This window comes from Lygodium microphyllum, chromosome 3 (genome assembly GCF_053477565.2).
Source record: "Lygodium microphyllum isolate KBCC chromosome 3, Lygodium_microphyllum_v1.1.10, whole genome shotgun sequence".
NCBI lineage: Eukaryota > Viridiplantae > Streptophyta > Polypodiopsida > Schizaeales > Lygodiaceae > Lygodium > Lygodium microphyllum.
This window is the reverse complement of record NC_141137.1, coordinates 54,842,289-54,856,058: the sequence shown is the minus strand read 5'-3', so window position 1 is coordinate 54,856,058 and position 13,770 is coordinate 54,842,289. Positions and strand designations below refer to the sequence as shown.

The following is a 13,770-nucleotide window of genomic DNA, read 5'->3' as shown; positions in this document are numbered from 1 at the left end:
GGTCGAGGGTTGCAGAAGATTTGCTTGCTGTTTGGTATTAGTTTTGTGATAATGGCAGAGAACAATGGAAGCCCCATCATTGAGAAGCTCGACAAGAACAACTACCCTTCATGGAAGTTCTGTGTCACGAACTTCCTTATTGGAAAAGGCCTCTACGAGTTTATATCAGGTGAAGAAAAGGAGCCGAAGGTGAGTGATCCTCCAATTGTAGAAGAGACAAAGACACGGAAGAAATGGAATGCAAAAGATAAAAATGTCATGTATTGGCTGTCTGCAGCAATTGACAATAATATGCTGGGACATATTAGAAATGCAGAGAATTCATATGCAGCTTGGATCATACTTGAAAGTATGTTTTCCGTAAATACAAAGGTATGAAAGATTCAACTCAAGCAAGAGTTGAATACATTGAAGAAAGAGAAGATGTCTATCAATGAGTATGCACTGAAGGTAAGGAGCATTGCAGATGCATTGGCAATGATTGATGCAATGCCCGATGATGATGATTTGGTGTTGTCTACCTTGGGTGGACTTAACAATGAAAAGGCTTGGAAGTCTTTTGTAACTTCCGTATATGTTAGAAAGCCATTTCTAGATTTCGATGAGTTGGTCTCCCAGAGTGAGACATCTGAAAGAAGTGGTGAACAGGTCCAAGATTTCTACTCCACTTCAGGAAGGGGACGTGGCAGGTTCTCTTCAAGAGGCCATGGTACAGGACGTGGTAGTGACAACCATCAAAACAGATTGAATCAGCAATTTGGTGATATGCAAGTTTTGAGGAGGTCGTGGTAACTTTAGAGGCAGGGGGAGCTTTAGAGAAAGAGGTGGATGGCAGAACAGAGGTTCTAACAACTCTGGTATTGTGTGTCACTATTGTGGCAAAACAGGTCATATTGCAGCCCAATGTTATGCTAAGAAGATGATATTCGCAGTGGTAAGTTGCAGCAAGGAAACTATCATCGTCTTCACGACAGAATGAAGACAAGAATGAACGTCTGTTTGTTATGCAGCATATGCTGAATGCTGTTACAGGAAAGGGAACACATGATGATGTTTGGTATGTTGATTCAGGTGCATCCAATCATATGACTAGCCATGCAGAATGGTTTGGAGAGATGCAGGATTTGCAAAATGCAGGTTATGTGTAAACGGGTGATGATTCATGTCACCCAATTTCACGCATTGGAAAAGTTCCATTGTCCTTGAATGATGGTAAGACAAAGAGTCTTTCAGATGTATTACATGTGCCATCTATTACAAAGAACTTGGTGTTAGTTGGTCAAATGGTAGAGCAAGGGCTACAAGTCAGATTTAATGCAAAGGGCTGCTTTGTAGAAGACTTCAATGACAAGTGCAGGTTGGTAGCAAAGGGAAGTAGAGTTGGACGTATGTTTACTCTGGATGCTGGAATTTCTACTATGAATGCTGCTATGTATGCTAAAGGAAAAGGTGTTGTTGCAGATATTGAAATCTAGCACAAACGCATTGGACATGCAAATGTACAAAGGCTGAAATTAATACAGCCCAAAGGGTTGGTTACAGGTTTGCCTACATTTAGAGTTGCAGAATTTCATAAGGTATGCGAAGCATGTCAGTTTGGTAAGCAGGTAAGACAACCCTTTTCACATGACAGAGATGTAAGCAGAAATATCCTTGATGTTGTGCACATAGATATTTGGGGGCCTACACAAAATGTATCTCTTGGAGGCAGTTCATACTTTGTCACATTCATTGATGGTTGTTCTAGAAAGCTATGGGTATATTTTATGAAGGAAAAGAGTGAAGCGTTTGAGCACTTTAGAACTTTCAAGGCTGTAGTTGAAAGAGAAATAGGCTTAAAAGTAAAGTGCTTGAGGTCAGATGGAGGGGGAGAGTACCTCTCGAATGAGCTCAGTGATTTTCTGAGGTCTCACGGGATAAGGAGACAGTTCACATGTAGGTATATCCCACAGCAAAATGGTATTGCAGGAAGGAAAAACATGCATATTGCAGAAGTTGCACGTGCCTTGATGGCTAAAAAGAATATGCCTAAGCATTTTTGGTTTGAGGCTCTTCATACTGCTGTTTATATTATGATCAGAACTCCCATAGCTGTAGTTCATGGGATGACTCTTGAAGAATGCTTTACTGGCAAGAAGCCTGATGTATCGCACTTGAAGGTATTTGGCTGTGTTGCACACGTTCATGTGCCAGATGAGCTATGGAAGAAGATTGATACAAAGGCAAAAAAATGTGTTTTTATTGGATACTCTTTGGAGCTGAAAGAGTATCGCTGTTATAACCCTATCACATGTAAGTTCAAAGTGAGCAGGGATGTCATCTTTGATGAAATGAGCAGTTGGTATGCATCTAGTGGTGATGCATTGGATGATGATGATGATCATGACACTCATGTGTAGGCTGAAAAGTAGGAATCACGGACTCTTAGTGGACCAGAGACATCATCTGGTAGTCCATGGTCTGGGAGAATAAGGAGTAGCTCCACATCTTCAGGTGCATCTAGTAGCACTACAGGTAAAGACAAAGGAAAGAATAAAGTGTCAGATGGCATTGATGCAGTTCTTGATGGAGACTCCAGTGGCTCAGAGAGCTTAGATGATGAGCTTGGTATTCCTTCTGTCAGGACGCTAGGTGTACAGAGAGCTCATAATAATGTAAAGGCTCCATTGAGTGATCCAGTGGTACGCAGATCTAGTAGGGTCAGATACCCTGTTAAAAGATTTGGTTTTGAAGGTTATGCAGCTCACCATTATGCTTATATGGTGAAACTAGTTAAGGATGTTGAGCCCACATATTTTGAGGAGGTTGTTGGTCATGCTCATTGGGATGCAGCAATGGATGAGGAGATGGCTGCATTAGAGGCCACTTGGGATCTAGTATCATTGCCGAAGGGCAAGAAAGCTATTGGATGTAAGTGGGTTTATAAGATTAAGCACAATGCAGATGGTTCTATTAGTAGGTACAAAGCTAGGCTGGTTGCAAAAGGCTATGCTTAGACTTATGGTATAGATTATGAAGAAACCTTCAGTCCAGTTGCTAGGATGGCAACTGTCAGATGTGTGATTGCTTTGGCAGCAGCCAAAGGTTGGAGGTTGTAGCAAATGGATGTGAAGAATGCCTTCTTGCATGGTGATTTGCAGGAAGAAGTGTATATGGATCAACCAGCAGGTTATGAAGATTTAGAGCATCCCACGTATGTGTGCAGGTTGAAGAAGGCGCTCTATGGGCTCAAGCAAGCACCTAGAGCATGGTCTGACAAGATCAAAGAGTATCTTGTCAATATTGGCTTTTATGTTTCTGATGCTGATCACTCACTTTATGTGAGAAAGGGAGATGCAGGTTCATCATAGTCATCTATGTGGATGACTTGATTATTACAGGTGATAGTGATAGTGGGATTGCTGAAGTCAAGGATTTTTTGAAGAAGAAGTTTGAGAGGAAGGATTTAGGTGAGCTAAGGTACTTCCTTGGCATTGAGGTGATCAGATGTGATGATGGTATATGGCTGTCCCAAAGACAGTATGGCTTGGATATGTTGTCCAAGTATGGTATGACAGCATGCAAACCACTTTCAGTCCCGTTGGAGCAGAATGTAAAGTGGAGCCCCAAGAGGAACACCAAGGAAAAGGGAATTCTCTTGCAAGAAAATCTATCTTGTAACATCAACAAGCTTGTTTATTATGTTTCATATGATCACAATGAAGAAAAGAACACCAGGCACAACAAATCTTCATGCAGCATCATGTAGATCTCCCACGGATTTGATAGAATCAACCATATTCTTCAACATCTTCACAAAATCCATCAATATAACAAAGAAAGAAAAGGAATACACCATCTTTGAATGGAAATAAATCACATAGTATTCATCTTCAATATCTTCATAGTCTTCTCTCTCAATCTCTCACATACAATCACTCTGTTTTTGTAGAATTGGCTATCTCTGGCTCTCTCTCTCTCTCTCTATCAATAATACATCATATCCTCACTACAATCTCTCAAAATCACTCTCAATAATCCTTCTTAGGTCGTGGATACCCCTCCCAAGAGGTATTCTGATATGAAGAGTCATCAGAGCCACTACAGTGTCTTTTCATAGCTCACTACTGTCACTTTACTCCAGTCTTCACTTGAGTCTTCAGCAGCTACTTCTTTCACTTCTTTCAGCTCTTTTGCACTTGTATTCACCTCTTTCCAAGGCTAGAAAACTTTCCCAAGCTACACATACATTCTACAGAACACATACAGAAGCATACAGAACAGTCACAGAACGGTACCAGAACAGTTATAGTACAGAACAGAACAGAACAGAAACAGAAGTTCTACAGAAGACCTACAGAAGGTTACAGAAGGTCATCAAAACCTCATAACTCATACTCAAACCATTCCAAACTCTCAAAAACCATTCAATAAGCTTTCACAATATCTCAATCTTCATCAATCAATACTCCATCCCTCCTTATAGAAGACAATCAGAACAAAACAGAACAAAACAGAAGCTATACAGAACCAATCAGAACCTATCAGAACATCACAGAACCTCATATCTTCACTAATAAACATCATGAACTTCCAAAACATAATCAATATCATCCAAAACACTCTCAAACCACTTCCAAACCAATCAATCATCTCATAAAATCAACCATTCAGCTCTCAAAAACAACAAAAATCAGCCAAAAAACAAGTCATTTCAACACTCAACATATCCCCACACTTAATAAGGAAGCGTCCTCGCGACCCAGGAAAAAGGGTATACAAGTTCAGTTAAAAAGCTCAACTTTGATCTTCAATATCTCTTCAAAAACAATCCATCCAACCACGACCTCAACTTATAACCTATATCTAATAGAAAAATACAACGAAAGGAAAACCCTTTATACATTAACACTTCTTATCAAACTAGAAATCACAACAAACTTATAAAGGATATAAGAGTTTTCTTCTTCTTCATCTGCATCATCTTCAACTCTCCAACCACAACCCCATCACTACAATTCTCCAAAATGTAACTCGCACGAAATCCAATCCAATACGTTCTTTTTACATAAATGAACTCACAACACAAATACTACACACAACACAACCATCTGAATGACTCCTCCAAAAAGAGAGATTTTCATTAAAAATCATCCATCATACATTGGAAAGGTATCAATGAAGATGATCCCTCTTAAAAGATTGATGATTTCGGAAACGATCCATAGACAAGGATTCATCCACAAATGTTTTGGGAGGATTTTGAAAAAACTGAAGACAGCACATCCTTTCCAACAGGACCAGGTATCTGCTAGGCAAACAAAGGGCATGAAAATACAATATATCCAGCTGCTGGGAATCAATGCTCACATTGACATTCATGCACAACTTTGGAATAGGCTTGGAATCATTATGAGAGTGCCTATGCATATACGCCAAGTACCAAGCAAAGTGAGCAGTTAATCTCACTGAAGGATCTGCAAACTGTGAATACTGCATAGCAAAATGAATATAGTTCTGATAAGCTTGACTGGCAGTTGTCCATTCTCCTGGGATTATTGGCTAGTTTATCTGAGGTCCTATAAGGGAATCATTCGAGCTCCATCCACTTCTTCTGGAAATCTGATGATCAAACCCGTCATAGTCACTAACCAACTGAGGTGGTTGAGATATAGAAGTGTTAGTAGAGGGAAGTGGAATAAGGAAAAGTGGATGAAGAGAGGGATAGGCAAAATCATAAAAAGGAAGAATGATTTAAAGAAGGAGGGGTAGAAATTTGTAGGGAATCAGTAAGGAAGGTGTTAACTGATAAATAGGAAATGTGGAAGGTACATGAATGGATGGAGAAGGACATGGTGGAGAAGGGGAAAATACTCTATCCTCAATAAAGGAGCAGTATGTAAAAATGGGAATTTGAGGGAAAGAGGAAGGTTGGAAAAGAAGGGTAAAATAGTTGTGGAATTAGATTGACAAAGGGAAATATATAGATCATATCGGTGAGCCATTTGTTGGTAATACAGGAGGGTAGGAACAGAAGGTCCTAAAAGATATCTTCTATGATAGGCATCAAAGAAGGTAGAATCAAACGGATTATGTTTTGAAAGATAAGCGAAGAGATCCATCCTCAGTTGATTAGTACTCTGGGCATAAGTAGGGGCTGTGTTCTATCTTTGATTCATGACCACAGAATCAATCATGGTATGCCAGGAATTATTAGGGCAATCAGCCACTTTGGAGGAGTAACTTTGGAACATGTCAGCTATGCGTAACTCCAAATGGTTGACATACAAAACAGCTTGTAGAACCACGTCCCCCACATACCATGCCATATCCACCTCATCTGGAATTAACAAGTTCCCTCGTAGATACATATATGACATCAACATGGTATCTGTCGTGACAGAATCTTCAAACACCATCCTCATCACCTCTGTCAACAACTCAGCAAACCAAGCCCCACTCCATCCATCCTCTGGAAGAGGTAAATCCATCGTGGAAAGCTTCATGTAGAAGGCCAACTTCTGTAATTGGTAGTGGACAAAGAAAGAATGGTCTTTTGGAACATATTCCTGAAACTGCTCAAATGTAGACCATAACAAGTCCATTCTGGATTGTAATCTTTCCACTTTATCTTGGAATAGAGGACACAAGGTAACCTGTCTCTGAATAGCAGCCAAGTCCTGCTGTGAAAGAGAAGGAATCAAGGGAGCATTAGGGCTTGGAGGAACAGACCATGACTTTGCCAGTTGATCTTGCAACTGCTTGATTTGGGAGGCTTGGGATTCCACTGTGTCATTAGCAGTCTGTAAGGCTGAAAGTTTGTCATCTAAGAGAGTTTGGAACTCTTGCGCTTCTCTGGACATCCTCTCCTTCTCCTCTGAAAGGCTAGTAACCTTTGATTGAGCCTCTGTTAATTGAATCTTCAAAGAAGATATCTCATCTCTTTGGGTTGCAACCAGTTGGGTTTGTTGTTCCATCTGCTTAAATAAATCTGCTAGGGTATCCTTAGCAGAGGCTAACTCGAATGTTGCCTTATGCAAGTGATCCTTAGACTGCATGAGTTCTTCATAAAAGGAAGCGTACAACTGTTGAACACAGGCTGTCACTGACAATTCAATGGAACTCTGAATGACTTTACAGAGGAAAGGAATTGCATCTCCTGAGACTAGACTGTTCAGTGAGGGAACTGATATATCCAACGATCCTTCGCGATGTGCTCTGAACAGGTTATTACAAGTGAGATACCCAGGGAGATCACTGCCAGAGGTAGCAGGAATGGGCATGGAAGGAAGAACGGAAGGAGCTTTATCCGCTACCTGCTTCAAGCGTTTGCGCTGTATGACCAGGGGAGGCGGAGAATAATCATCCTCTATATCAATGGGGTCTGACTCATCTGAAGGTGGAGGAGGTACTGGATCTGATGGAGAAGGTGGAGGCACACTCTTCTGTAAACCTGAATAGATCAAGAAGGCAGACAATTACGATCCATAGGTGACATTGGTAACATTACCCCTGGTGACTTTGACGAAATGTTGATCCATTTTAGTGAGGAGGTAAGTACTCCAATCAATAGCGACTCCTTTCAACACCATCCTTGAAGCTGTGAAAAGCTCTTTGGACAAGTACTGGGATGGCGTTTCCTGGAGAAACTGACAGACCATCTTCCACACAGGATCAGATCATGGAAAAGGAAACTCCTGAAGAGTTTATCACCTTCTTAACATCCAGCATTTCCCTTGTCTGTTTTTATAACAGCTTCAAAATCTCTTCATTAGAGAAAAGCTGACGAGTGGTAACAAAAGGTTCACCTTTGAAGGGAAGAGACAGAGCCTTCCCTAGACCTCGAGGTGTCAAAGTCATAGAAATTCCCTGGACTAGTCCCGACTTCTTGCTGTAGGAGGCCAGAAACTCATCACACAATGACGGATCCTCTGGAAGCAATGGAAAGGAAGTAGCCACAAAAGTAGCAAGTCCCGCCTTCGTGAGAGGCTCAAAAGTGAGTAGGGAAGAGTAATCCCTACTAACTAGTGGGACATACTGGATAGGGGGAGGAGCATGAGAAGGCGCCATTCAGATGGTTACACACACACCACAAACACAGACAATCAAGGAGAATGCCTGCAAAGCAATAGACAAAAAACCAAGGATAAGAGAACAACCAAAACAATAAAATGTGAGTCGACCAACTAACCCCAAACAAACCACAACCTAGAAAAAATTCGACATGACCTTGAGACATATGCAACCGAAAGCTTCATGCTATGCATCATACAAACACCCAAATCCCCATATCAGGCAATAAAGAAAAAACTACACACCGTACCCTTAACCGTAACAAAGACACTAAACCAAAACATCACCACAACCGACACATATCAAGACCACATCTTGGATAAACCAGTGTTTGACCATGGAAATAACTCCAAAGACTGCGCATACCCATCCCACGAAACGGGTTCGTTAAAAAGGGGAATTTAAGTGCAGTGAGGGGGAAATGAATTTAATGAAAGGTTCATTTTAATAAAGTATTAAGAATGGGTGAAGTTTTATTAAGTGATAAACCTTAGCAAAAAAACGGCGGTTCCTTCTTAAAAATTAAATGACCAATTATTAGGTGAAAGCGGTACGTTAATTCGAATCCCAGACTTCGATACCCAGACTGGGTCTCTAAATGCAAGTTCATTGATTACAAATTAAGGTGATGTGGAGCGCTTTTTTGCCAGCGCGTGCTCTTGTGACGGCTAGTTCATTTTAATTAAAAATATTAAAGTGCCTCTTTAGTGCACTTAGCCCGTGCTAAGTGAACGGCGGGTTTATTTTAATTTAAAAAAATGGTGTGTTTAGTGCGAATGCGCGTGCCATGGTGGTATGTAGGGTTCATTTTTTATTATTGTTTGTTTGTTTTTTTGTTGTGTTTTTTGTTTTTTTTTTGTTTTTTTTTTAAATATTAACCGTGGGTTTTGGGGTAGTTGAAAAAAAATAACAAATAAAAAAGGAAAATACCTAGTAGTGGGTGTATGGAAATACAAAGAATGCGCTCTCCTCAATCCAAAAATATCCGGAAATAAGCTGCGTAGCAGCTGTGTGTCAGCAATCGACGATCAAAGTCCTGCACCCGCGCACGATCACGAGCAATCACACGCGTACGAACAGCCACGTGCGTACACACCCGCGCGTGTGTCAAAGGACGGAAAAGGTTATCTGCGGGTTCGGCGTGGGACTACTGGTTGTTGGCAGATGAAAGGGGGCGTAAATAGGGTTTTCCGCGGGTGACAGGGGGCTCACGGGGAGTTTTCTGCAGTGCAGCGGTTCTGCGGGTTTCTTGGGGGGGGAAAGGGGGCTTGTGTGGAGGTAGGGTGGGTTAGTGGTGGGTGTGAACAGGGGCTAGATAGGAGGTGAGTGAGCTTAGTGGGGGGTGTGAAGGGGGGCTTATATGGAGTGGGGGAGGTGGAGGTGTGTTCTGGGGGAATGAGGGCTAAGGTAGGGAAATGGGGGGTGGGTGTGGTTGCTGGGGGAATGGGGGCTAAGGAGGAGGTGGAGAGGGTGTGAATTTGCTGGGGGTGAATGGGGATTAGTGTGGGGGTGGGGGGTAGTGGGTGAACGGGGGGGAAAAGGGCCTAGTTGGGGGTGGGTAGGGAGTGTGTGGTTATGGGGTGTGAAGGGGGATTAGTGTGGGGGTGGGGGGTAGTGGGTTTGAATTGGGGGGGAAAGGGGCAGGGTCAACGGCAGGGCGTCACGTGGTAGAGGCCACGTCAGGGAGGAGGGGGCGTCGTAGAGGAGGACGAAGGCCGGCAAGCGAAGGGCGCGTCTCGAGCGGAGGCGGGCTGGAGCAGGCGACGTTGCAGGGACAGGGGAGCAAGGGAAAACCCTAACCCTAACTTCTCCAGTGGCTATATAAACTGCCTAAAGTACACACTCACAGTTGAGGAGAGTGTACTAGTTGTACCTTTGAGCAACTTACTAAGCAAGATCTTCTTCTTGCACTTGAGCTCTCTCGACGTGGCCACGAGCGGGCGGCGTTGACGACGTTGCAGGGGGCGGGCAGGGGCTGGAGCACGAGGCCGGGCGGGCGGCTCGGCTGCTGGAGGGCGACGACCAGGACGGCAACGAGGAGAAGAGGGAGGGGAAGGAGGGGAGGGAGAAGGACGGGGAGGAGGGAGGAGAGAAGGGAGGAGAGAAGGGAGGAGAGAAGGAGGAGGGGAAGAACAGAGGAGGAGGAGGGGAAGAACAGAGGAGAAGGAGGGGAGAGAAGGAAATGGAGAGGGAACAGGGAGATGGAGATGGAGGGAGGGAGGGGGAACACGCAGAGGGAGAGGGAAAGGTAGTTGGGGCGGGGAGGGTCGGGGAGAGAGAAGGGTGGGGGGGATAGGGAAGGGTATGGGGGGTGTGGAAAGGGTGGGAGGGTATGGGCAGGGGCCCATGGGATGGGGGGGGCATAGGGGAAGGGGCATAGGGAAGGGGCCTAGGGAAGGGGCAGGGCCCATGGGGGGGTGCCCATAGGGGGATGGGGGTGGAAATGGGCGGGGTACGCCCATGGGAGGGTGCCCGGGGGGAAGGGTAGGAGTTAGTGGTAGGGTTATGGGCGGGGTAGGGGTTGGGGGTGCCCGGGGAAGGGTAGGGGGAGGGGGAGGGCCAAAAAGAAAGGAGGCGTACCCCCCGGTCTCGCGCGCGTGCGCGGAGCGGGGGTAAAAAAATCTTGCCTTGACGGGAGTGAAAGGGCACCCGGATGCGGGGATGAGGCACGTGGATGCGACCGGGGCGCGTTAAGACACGTAAAATCGAAACAGGCACGTTCACGCGCAAGACGGGGACGCGAAAACACAGAAAAATAAAGAAAAATTAATAACTCCCAATCCGATCATCCAAACGAAATGGCGTAAAAACAAAAAGTGGGTAGGACGGCAGGGGGAAGACAGGGAAAATTTGCAACGGGAGTTCCGGGAGAAAGACAGGCCGTTCACATGCAAAAAACGCAAAAAAGGGACCAAAAAACGCAATTAAAAATTAATATTAGAAGATCCGTGCATCGGAACGAGGTGTAGGAAAAAGGAAAAATGTGCAAAAAGATGTGCTCCACAATCTTATCACATCAAAACATAGTTCCGATTGAGATAAGAAGCGTTCATACGGGGAAAACCCAAAAAACAGACCCGAAAATGGGATCGAAAATTAATATTGGCCGAACCGTTCACCGGAATGACATGCAGTAAGAAGGAAAAATCTCCGCAGGAAGGGGTGGTACGGGGTTGGCATGTTAAAACGCAGTTTCGTTGGAAGTAGGAGGGGTTCACATGCAAAAAATATCAAAAATACACCCGAAAATGCATTTAAAAATTAATAATTAATAATCCAGAAGGCGAAAGAGGGTGGAGGAAAAAGGAAAAAGGTGGGGGAAGGCACAGGGGACACGACTGTCAAATAAAATTGGAATTACGATGCAAACAGGGCAGGTTCACATGGAAAAATGTCAAAAAGACGCACGAAAAAGTCTCGAAAAACCGGAAAATTAATATTGGACAAACTGTGCATCGGAATGACTCGGAGTAAAAAGGAAAAATGTCAGGGAGAAATTGGTTGTTAGGGCTATGATGTCATATCATGGGTCCGAAGCAAGCAAAACGCATTCATATGGAAAACCGGCTAATTTGAGCAAAATGCTTCAAAAATTAATAACTCAAAAATCGTGCACCGGAATAGGGGTAGGTAAAAAGGAAAAATGGTCATTCAAAGGGAGGAACGTGGCTATAAGGTTGGATTCAGACTTCGGTGAACCTAGGGTGCGTTCACATGGCAGGACCTCAAAATCAGGGAATGAAGGAAAACTGCAAGGGAACAGCCCCGAGGGTGGGTGGAAAATGAACGGTTGGGTGGGAAGGGACCCCATCAGGGTAACAACAAGGCATGGCATAGAGGCATTAGCAGGTTGAGGCATATGCAGAGGGGTGTGCAATGTAGATGCGCAGGGACGCGTCCCCACACTTAAAATCTTAACGGATAGGGTTAACCGAGCAACAGGGACCTAGGACCACGCCACAGACCAACCACTAACGTCCCCATACTTAAAACATGAACGTCACTGAAAAACAAAAGGTGTAGGGTTAAAAAACTTGGCCGAGATTGGTGAGGATCAAGGTTGATTGTCAATGGCATGTCCTGTGTTGTTGTCGGCGGCAGGAGGGACCAAGGCATCTTCACAGCGCACGTCCTTCATGGCAAGGACCACACAGCAGCACCCAGGGAGGTAGCTGATTGAAGGGATCGCAGGAAATTTGTCGATGATAAGGAATGTTGCACTCAACTCACCGTCACTCAAATGAAATGAAAGAACTGTCACTCGCCCCATGACTAATATCACTCGAGGAATAAGGATTGAAACCCATATCTCATACCCAGTTTAGAAATCGACAAGGGGGAATGGTGCAGAAGAAGTATGCCAGGGTGCACAGTTGATGGTGCATTAGTGCGTCCAACCCGTTTGGCATAAGTGCAAGGAGGAAGGCAAGGGAGCCTTACAGTGCAGTGTACAGAGCAGGGTGTTGTGTCTTGTGATGACGGTAGAGACCCATCCCATGGGTGCATAGGGAAACAGGGAACATACCTGACTCCAAGTGTCGTAACGTCCCTCAATCTTACCTCTCGGTAATTGATTGAAGAAACTCCAGTCACACTCAGCCCACCCTCTGTCTCACGCTCGGTTGATAGATACAGGAGGGCAGCCGTTTCCTGAAACCCATTGATGTTATCCTCACAGTCACTTATGCAAAGGTTGTATGCCTTATGCGCATTTGATGGTGCAACTGTGCATCCCGCCCTGTGCCGGCATATAGTGCGAGAAGGAAGGCCAGGGAGCCTTATAGTGCAGTGCACAGAATAAATCGTGCTTTGTGCATTGAGAGGCCCATCCCATGCGTGCAACACTTCATTCACACTACTCACCTCTCATTTGATTTGAAGGGAAAAGACTGGTCTCTCGGCCCACCCTCTGTCACACTCGTGGTTGATAATTACAAAGGGCAACCATACTCACTACCCCATCCGGTTAGGATGAAAGCTCACATCACTCAATTGTTAGTCGATGCAGATCGCGTCGTCAGTTGTTGAAGAGGCGTACCCAGGGAGGTAGCTATCAAATCGAACATTGTGTTGGATAGGAACATGGCGTCTGCTAGAGGACAGTTAGACACTCTGCAGAGAGACCCAAGACACAGCGTACCAAGGGAGATAGCTTCGGAACTGGATCCTGGGGATATTAATCGATGAATCCACTTTCTGGACTGCTGGGTGTTGCCACCTTTTCCACAGCTAGCTTCTCGCCCAAGGGTGTTTGCCACCTTTTCTTGGAACGAGGCCTGCTATGACAGGGAATTGCTTCCTTTTCTCCCATAACAGATTTTTTTTTTCTTATCTTGTTTTTTTTTCTTTTTTTTTCTTATTTTTTCCTATTCCCGAGGGTGTTTCCACCTTTTCTCGAAGAATAGGTCGGCATGACAGGGACCTAAGTCCTTTTCTCCCATGACCGATATGTATTTTTGTCTTTTTTCTTTCTTTCTCTTCGAATTAAGCAAGGGAATGGTAGAAGTACCACTTGTCAGAAACCACCTCGCCACTGTCGCTGGTGGAAAATAGAGGATAAGAGATCAAGGCTGGAAGGTGGGATTGAGGGGACAGACGGTTGCGTCCATCTCATCAGGAGTAGCTGAAGAACGGCTATCAGAAGTAGCATCATAAGAGTGATAGTGCCACGCCAACAAGGGAAAGGATCAAGTGACCATGATTGTCAAGATCCCCAAG

The 13,770-nt window shown here is 44.4% G+C and overlaps 1 non-coding gene across 1 annotated transcript; it reads right to left on the bottom strand.

The window, feature by feature from the left end:
• Positions 1–4,758: 4,758 nt before the first annotated feature.
• LOC148038354 (small nucleolar RNA SNORD36) lies at positions 4,759–4,828 on the bottom strand. Its single transcript, XR_015690472.1, has one exon. It is a non-coding gene; the product is annotated as a small nucleolar RNA SNORD36 (small nucleolar RNA).
• Between the last annotated feature and the right edge of the window lie 8,942 nt (positions 4,829–13,770).